At 39.4% G+C, this 9,107-nt stretch overlaps 1 long non-coding RNA gene across 1 annotated transcript; it reads right to left on the minus strand.

Moving 5' to 3' along the window:
• Positions 1–3,188: 3,188 nt before the first annotated feature.
• LOC124395349 lies at positions 3,189–8,300 on the minus strand. The gene is made up of 3 exons (XR_006927609.1): positions 8,226–8,300; positions 7,910–8,007; positions 3,189–4,010 (listed from the first exon to the last, which is right to left on the minus strand). It is a non-coding gene; the product is annotated as an uncharacterized LOC124395349 (long non-coding RNA).
• Positions 8,301–9,107: the final 807 nt, after the last annotated feature.

A 9,107-nucleotide genomic window follows, 5' to 3' on the forward strand; every position in this document is an offset into this window, starting at 1 on the left:
AGGTTGTTTATACTGTCAAATGTCTGGAATCTTCATCCAACATAAGAGAAGGTTTGTGTGATATTTTGTTAACATAATTTATGTTCATTTGAGTACATAAGTATAAGTTATCAAGCATCAGGTGACATTTATACAACTGAGCATTTGAGGGTTAAGGGCCTTGCTCAAGGGCCCAACAGCAGCATCAGTGATGGATGAAGTACACAAAGCATGCACTTGAGTTAAAGTAGTGATAAAATGTGACTCCAGAAAAGTAAAAAAATAAAAGTGACCCTTTAAACTTTCACTTGAGTAAAAGTACAAATGTATTTGCCTTCAAATGTACTTAAGTATCCAAACTACTCTGATTTATTATGACTATAATGTTCCTGTTATCATTTTTATCACATGACTCTTTACTTAATCACCTCGGTTTATGTGAAAAGACTCGAATGTGACTCTCAGCACACTGATCTATTAATAGAATGATATTAATGAGTCAAACACTGATTAATTTCTAATACAATTATTATGAACCAAAACCTTTTCACTACTTCAATTAAATCGAGCAAATGAGGTCACGTGTGTTGTGGCGAGTTCGAGTTTGGAGTTTCTTCATCATTTATTCCTCTCTAAATGTTCTACTTGATGTTGAACTGATGCTGAACTGTACGCTGGTGATCAGTAGATAAACCAAGAGCCAATCAGAACGAGTTTATAACAGATCAAGCGCTCGATCCTGATTGGTGACTTGTTGTGTGTTCGAGCAGTTACGTTTTTACCCTAAAAGAGGAACGACCGAATTAACTAAATGTAGTAAAAAGTAAGAAATTTGACTTTGAAATGATACTTTGAAAAAAGTACTTCAGTAAAGTACAGATACATGAAAAAGCTATTTAAATACAGTAACAAATTACATTTACTTTATTACTGTTTTACTGTAAGTAAAACCTTTATTATATGGACAAATGTTTGTGGAAACCTGTCAAAGATCGGTGTGTGATTTTTGTACGTCTTATTCTGCATTTAGTTCTCATTTGCTGTTAACCTCCATTCTTCTGGGAAGATGTTCCACCAGATTTTGGAGTGTGTTTGGGGAGATTTGTGTTTAGTAAAGACAGGTACTAATGTAGGTGAGGTGAGGAGGCCTGGGGTGCAGTCGGTGGTCCAACTCATTCCAAAGGTGTTCAATAGGGGAGATCGTCCACTCCAACCTGAAATAGGATTGTGTTTGCTGGGTAATGTGAAGGGAAAATTGCATCCAAAGACATCTGTGTGGCTTTAATTTTGTGGTACCAGCTTTTGGAAAAAACACTTATGGTTAGAAAAGTTGGGTGTTCCAATACTTTTGACCAAACCGCCTATTTATTGCCAGTTTTGTTCACTGTAAATGTACTCGCATCCAATAATGGATCTGTTTGTTTTGTGTCACTGCACATTCTCCATGACCTTCAGCCGCGAGTGATTACGGAATGGCTTCATGAATATTCTAGTGCCATTTACTGCTCCACAATTTCCACATCACACTAAGAGCAACGTGCGCTTTGTGGAGTAGTGTCTAATCATGCAAATCGCGAAAGCTGCTGTCTGGTGAACAAAAGTTAAAAGCACGCAGACAAAAGCGGCGCGCTGAGATTATGCGAAAATGAATGAACCCCATGGTAATAAATGAATTGTGTGAAAATAATGGGAATGTAAACCATAATGAAAATCACATGCAGAAATAAAAGACATGCGGTAATAAAAGCGAGGAGGAAGGAAGGGCACTGTCGACATCATGATGCAACCACGAGGAAAACGCTCTGTGCTGAAAATAGACAGTGATAGCAGATATCATGATGGGTTGGAGATCATTTGAAGTATCACACAAGTGCGACATAGTAATAATGATGGTAATAATAAACTACTTCTTGGCTCGGTTTCTTTTAAATCTGAGGAAACGGAAACACATCCTGTTGGTGTAGATGAAGATGCTCATATGACAGGTTCATAATCACTAAATGTAACCATATGACTGTTCTTTATTCAGAGATGGCAATACTACACACATCCTTCACTCAAGCTGAAGTTCTGACTACTACCTGAGAAAAGATGATGATCAGGAACGTCTCTGTTCTCAGTCATGTTTACGTCACTGACTCCCTCTGTCTCATCCACGTTAACTCCAGACATCATGTTCCCTTCTGGCTGCTAATTGATATCTTTATAAACTTGTCTACGTCTGTGGTGTGTGAGAGACAGGAAATGATACAGCAGTGGATTGAAAAAGCTGCGCAATAACAGGAAACAGGTTGATGGGATGAAAATGGTGCAATGAGAAGAAAAATGTTGATCGATTCAATTGATTAAAACTAAAGTAATTAATCTGGTTTCAAAATGTAAGAAGTACAGATATTTGTGTAAAAAATTTAAAGATTGGAAGTAAAAAGTAAACAGTGAATTTACAGAACTGATACCAGAAAAATCTACTTAAGTACTGGAACGAAGTATTTGTACTTCATTACCGTATTTTTCGGACTATAAGCCGCTACGTTTTTCCCACGTTTTGAACCTCGCGGCTTAAACAATGAAGCGGCTAATTTATGTATTGTTCCTGGGTTTTTCACGGTTTCACAAACTTTAAGCCAAAAAACTGAACCCCATAACATTAGACCAATGAAATTTCCGAACGGAAACGAAAAAACGCACTTCACCTGTGCACGGCTTCGGGAGAAAAAACTTTCACCGATGGTGATTTTTAAATGCACGACGATGCCAAAAGATAAACTCTCGAGAGAAATAGTTGTGAAAGGAAGGAGGAAGACAGTGAACAATGACTTTCTTGGTAGGCTACTGTTTAGATACAAGCCGTTGTAGCGCGTTGAGTCTGGGTGAAGGGAGAGCTCGCTAACTCCAGTTGCTTTTTTATTATTCTTGGCAACAGCGATACGGGTTAGTCAAAGAAACTTAGAAATGAGCATCCGAGAATAATAAGGACATATTCCTCGGTCTTGCACACATGCAGTAATACCGGAAAAATGCGGCGCCAGGCTATTCTCAAAATACCACTATGCTATATTTCACCTGTTACACCGTGTAACAGACACTGTCTTTCATTGAAGCCTGTGTAAAGTTCATTAGTTTCAGTGTAGACACCTGCGGCTTATTGACAGGTGCGGCTTATTTATGTTTAAAATAAAAATCTTTGTCAAATTCAGTGAATTCGGCTTATACAAGGGTGCGCTTTATAATCCGGAAATTAGGGTACTTCCCTCCTCTGTCTTTACTCATCTTTTGTATAAATGTTAATGTGTATATATGCAGTATATCGATTGAAATATTTAAATCGCATGATTGTCATGAGTTAACTTGTGATTAATCGCAACTTAATGCCACTTTTTATCTGTTCGAAATGTATTATGAATAGATTTGAATACTCTAATCAACATGCGCATGGACAAAAATTGATGCTTTATGCAAATGAATGTTAATTATTAGTGACACCCAAACTAAACATTGAGCATCTCATCTCGTCTGAGTGGCACCGAATGTCTATTTATTACAGGTAACTGATGTTGAGGAGCAGTGATGGAGATCCGATGCAAACTGAAGTCAGTGTAGCAGATTGTTGACATTAACTACAATCCAAATTCTCACAGTTCCTGTTCTAGTGATAGCAGTGAACAGGGACAAACACTTCAACACTATTTTGTGTACATTTATAGCATAATCCCCATCAAGTCTATTTCACTACTCCCAGGTTGTAAAACTGCTAAATGTAGGAATGTTTTAGGAGAGAGAGAGAGAATAATTATACAAGGCTAAATATTTGTGTCTCTACTGATTCATTATTCATCTGTATTTGTATTTATACCTGCATTTCCCATTGCTCTCACCCTGTAGCTGTGTTTAAACTGCTGGCTGAAACAGAGTGTGAATGCTGAGTGTTGCTCTCTCGACCAGCCCGGGCTCCATCTCATCATCCTCTATCGACAATCTGATTAAGAGTCTGTCCATGCAGGCGGCCTGCCAGGGGAGTCTGAGTCTGGCCTCTGTGTGTGTGTAGGAAAGAGAAAAAGAAGCAGAGAGAGAAAAAGAGAGAAACTCACAATTTATAGATGTACAGTACAAATAGAGTGTGTGTGTGTGTGTGTGTGTGTGTGTGTGTGTGTGTGTGTGTGTGTGTGTGTGTGTCCATGTCATAACCATTTTCCCTCGTTTTCTCAGTAAATGAATTCTGGATCTGACTGTTCTCCAACATCTGCATCACTCATACACATAATTACTGTCCACTAAAGATGTGCACATTATTTGAGTATTTGTTTCACGTACGAAGAATAAATGAATGAAACACCATAAATACAGAGTAATGAGCGAGGGGTTTTTTCAGTCTGCTCTAATCGAGTCTCACTGCACACCTGTATTCTCAGCCAGATGTCCTGGTCTCAAGCAAACTGTCCTGCATGTGCATAGATTTAGAGCACATCATCTGTTCATTCTAAATAATGTATTCATATTCTGTTTCTTCCCTACCCTTGCGTGTGTGAGTTAGAGAAAGAGAGAGAGAGAGAGAGAGAGAGAGAGAGAGAGGTCTCTAAATGAAAGTGTGCATTGCCATATTAATAAGTGAATATAAATGTCTCTTGCTTTTCAATGAGCCTCGTTTTCTGAGCCTCATCTTTGAGAGCCATATCCAGGTCATGAATGAGGGTGGAATAAAAAAAAGAGGTGTGTGTGTAAGAGAGAGAGAGAGAGAGAGAGAGAGAGATGAAATGATGCCTGTAAATGCCATAGACACCTTCGCATAACAGCTGTAAGCACTCCTTTGAATATATAACAGCACAGAGATAAAGTGTGTGTATGTGTGTGAATGTGTGTGTGTTTTCCTAGATTGTAATTATTAAAGAAATAGTGTTTCAATAAAGATATGTAAGTGTTCAATGCCCCTGTACACAAAGCTCCAGCTCCATGAAGATATGGAAGATCTTTAATAGGGTTTCTGACCGAAACCCTATTAAAACCTCACCTACATCAGTACCTGACTTTACTAACACCCTTGTGGCTGAATGAATCTCACACACATCTCCACAAAGTCTAGTGGAGCATCTTCCCAGAAGAGTGGAGCTCATTATAACAGCGAATGGGGACTAAATGTAGGAAGTGATGTGACCACAAACATTTCTCTATATAGTGTATCCTGCTAGTTAAACACTGTTACCACGATAGCTAGCCAGATAAACACTGTAACCTCTAAAACTCTCTAGATAAACACCGTAACCTCTAGAACTCTCTAGATAAACACCGTAACCTGGATAACTAACTAGTTAAACAATCGCTGAATCGTTCGAGGGTCTTTACTTAGGACTTTTCGAGAAAGCGGAAAGATGAACCAATTTTTGGAATGCTACGCTGAGCATGGCCATTTTTTTATATCGGGGCACCACACACACACACACACACATATATATATATGTACACACACAAACCCATTTACTGGGCAAAAAATGTGCCAATGTAAAGTATATATAGAGTATATATACATAGAAACACTGGGGTTATTAGATATACTGATTTAGTACAGAATAATCTGATAACTCAGTTTATAAGGTGTGTGTGTGTGTGTGTGTGTGTGTGTGTGTGAGAGAGAGAGAATGGTGTATGAATGTTTGATTAAAGTGCTCATGGCAATTTTCAATCTTGTCAACTGATTCATGCTTAGGCACACACACACACACACACACACACACACACACACACACACACAGTAAATTGTCTTTGCACAGACTTAGCTGTTTTATTCTAGGCTATTTTACACATATAGCTGTTCAGGGGAAAAAAAGCATGACATGATTATAAATGTAATAAACCCACGCCCACACACACACACACACACACACACACACACACACACACACACACACACACACAGCAGTATATTTCATATTTATTCCACGACGCTGCTGAACTCTGTTGTGATTGGTCAAAAGGTAATTGATTTTCTGGTAGCTCTGTTTATTTTTTTCTATAATCCTGACAATATCACAGTATAACACCAAGTGCTTAGTTTCAAATCATGTGGCTTTTATTATCATTTCAACCACATACACTTGGTACAGTTTACGTGTATTTGCATACACTGTATGGATAAAAGTGTTGAGACACCTGACTTTTACAGCCGTTGGCTGAAGGAGGAGAAGGAGAGGAGGAAGACATCTAAAGGGACAGGAGGGCAAGGAGAAATGGAGGAGAAGTGGAGGTTTGAGTTGGTACTTTTAATTGTTGATACTATGACTGGTTAAGGATTGTGATTTGTGGTGAAAGTAGGGAGCAGGTTGAGAAGAGCCTGGAGAGGTGGAGGTACACGCTGAAGAGGTGGAGATATGCGCCGGAGAGAAGGTGAATGAAAGTCAGTAGGAGTAAGACAGAGTACATGTGTGTGAATGAGAGGGAGGGCAGTGGAGTGGTGCGGTTGCAGGGAGAAGAGCGTCAGAAGGTGGAGGAGTTCAGGTACCTGGGGTCAACAGTGCAAAGTAATGGAGAGTGTGTTAGAGAAGTGAAGAAAAGAGTGCAGGCAGGGTGGAGTGGGTGGAGAAGAGTGATAGCAGGAGTGATTTGTGATAGAAGGGTATCTGTGAGAGTGAAAGGGAAAGTTTATAGGACTGTGGTGAGACCTGAGATGTTGTATGGATTAGAGACAGTGGCATTGAGTAAAAGACAGGAGGTGGAGCTAGAGGTAGCAGAGCTGAAGATGTTGAGGTTTTCGTTGGGAGTGACGACGATTAGAAATGAGTTTATTAGAGAGACAGCGCATGTAGGATGTTTTGGAGAGAAGGTGAGGGAGGCGAGATTGAGATGGTTTGGACATCTGCAGAGGAGGGACATGGGGTATATCAGTAGGAGAATGCTGAGGATGGAGCCACCAGGAAGGAGGAAAAGAGGAAGACCAAGGAGGAGGTTTATGGATGTGGTGAGGGAAGACATGCAGGTAGTTGGTTTGAAAGAGGCAGATGTAGAGAACAGGGGTTATGGAGACGGATGATCTGCTGTGGCGCCCCCTAATGGGAGCAGCACCCGAAATAACAAGTCTATCTTCTTAGTATATTTGTTTATATCTTGATGAATAGATTTTGGTGTTACTTTAGGTTAGTCCACTTTTGCTTCTCCAACACTATTTTCCTAAAACTCTTATATCATATTTATTATGAGGACAGACAAGGTCATTCACATTCATTGTGTGTGTGTGTGTGTGTGTGTGTGTGTGTGTGTGTGTGTGTGTGTGTGTGTCTAAAATGATTTCATTTTCTCCTAACCCTGCCAAGTCCTTGCTTCTGCTGCATCCAAAGGAGATGATAAAAGTAGTACTAAATGAAGCATCTGAGACACACAACAGGTTACTTCGCTCCATTTTGAAAAGACAGGACAGTGTATAAGTGAATATTTTCCAGAGAGCCTCATGGGATATCTTACATTATACAAAACAAAGAAATCCCATAGTGTATAGTTGAGTGTGCTAGTTTGTTTGTTAGCTGGGGAGCAAGTTTGGTGTCTAATGTAAGCTGCGCTGGTTTCTTTCTAGTCCAGGCTGTAGGTCGATTTGTGAATCGCTCAGATCTTTATTTCGAGCTGATTTCATTGATGCACTAATATTTGACCTGCTTTGATACAATCAGAACTCTAGAACAAAAACAAGTTCTAACAGAACTCTATGCTGTATCCTGGTGTTATTTATTTTATTTTTTTTACTGTTCTAACATTCATTTGTTTCTTTAATAGAATATACATTGCTTTTTGTTGAGATTCATAAAAACGATTGGATATGCCATCCTTTCTGTTTCCACTCTAGAGCACTGTATGAATGTATGAATGAAAAAAAGGCATCCCTTTAAAATGTTGTTACCCGAGCAATGCGCAGTAGATAAACAGAGTGTGTAAGCACTTTCTCTCCACTGACCTTGCACCAGAGAATCATCAGTCAAAACATCAGCCTTGAGGATGTCAGGGAGGAGAAAGGACAAGGCCTCATCGTACAAGACCAAACATGTACATGTACTAAGTGAACACACACACACACACACACACACACACACACACACACACACACACACACACATTAGGATTTACAGGACAGCTCTCCTTGGAGGAGATATATACGTATATACACATCAATTAAATATATATATATATATATATATCGTCTAATAAAGGCTCAAAAAAGGTAATTAAATGGCACCTCAAACTGTTATAATGATAAAGATTTAGACACTTACACTCTATATTTAAACCGTACATTTACACGTCTTCTCTTTTCCTTATTAAATCAGTCAGTGACTCCATCAGCTGTCGTTGTGTGCAGTAAGCTGAAGTCCAGCTGATCAGATCGGCTTTAATTAATTAAAGGTCTCTGCTGTAAAGAAAGATACACAGACCTTCATATAGATTTACATTTGGACAGAGAGAAAGAGACACACAGACAGACAGACAGACAGACAGACAGACAGAGAGACAGGAAGGCATGGAGGCAGACAAACAGAAAGACACAAACAGACACAGAAATAGACAAAAGAGAATGACAGACAGACACACAAAAACAGAAAGACATAAACAAACAGACAGACAGCAGAAATACAGACAGACACAGAGATGGACAACACTGAAAGACAAACAGACACAAATACAGACAACAGACAAACAAACAGACAGACATAGAGATAGGCAGATGCAGACAGACAGACATGGAGAAAGACATCGAAACATGCAGATGCGGACAGACAGACAGACAGACAGACAGACAGACAGACAGAGAGATAGACAAACAGAAAGACACAGACAGACATAGAAACATGCAGATCCAGACAGACAGACAGACAGACAGAAAGACACAAAAAGACACAGACAGACACACAGACAGACAGATAAACAAACAGAAAGACACAGAAAGAGACAGACAGACACACATACAGACATAGAAACATGCAGATGCAGACAGACACACAGACAGACACAGAAAGACACACAGACAGCCGGACAATAGGACAAGTTCTACCAGCGGTTGGGCAAACATAAAGACACAAAGATAAAGTGATGCTTTCTAGTTAAATGTTTGTCCAGTAGTAAGACATTTAGAACAGAAGCTTAAGGAGGACATTAAT

The sequence above is a fragment of the Silurus meridionalis genome, chromosome 13 (genome assembly GCF_014805685.1).
Source record: "Silurus meridionalis isolate SWU-2019-XX chromosome 13, ASM1480568v1, whole genome shotgun sequence".
NCBI lineage: Eukaryota > Metazoa > Chordata > Actinopteri > Siluriformes > Siluridae > Silurus > Silurus meridionalis.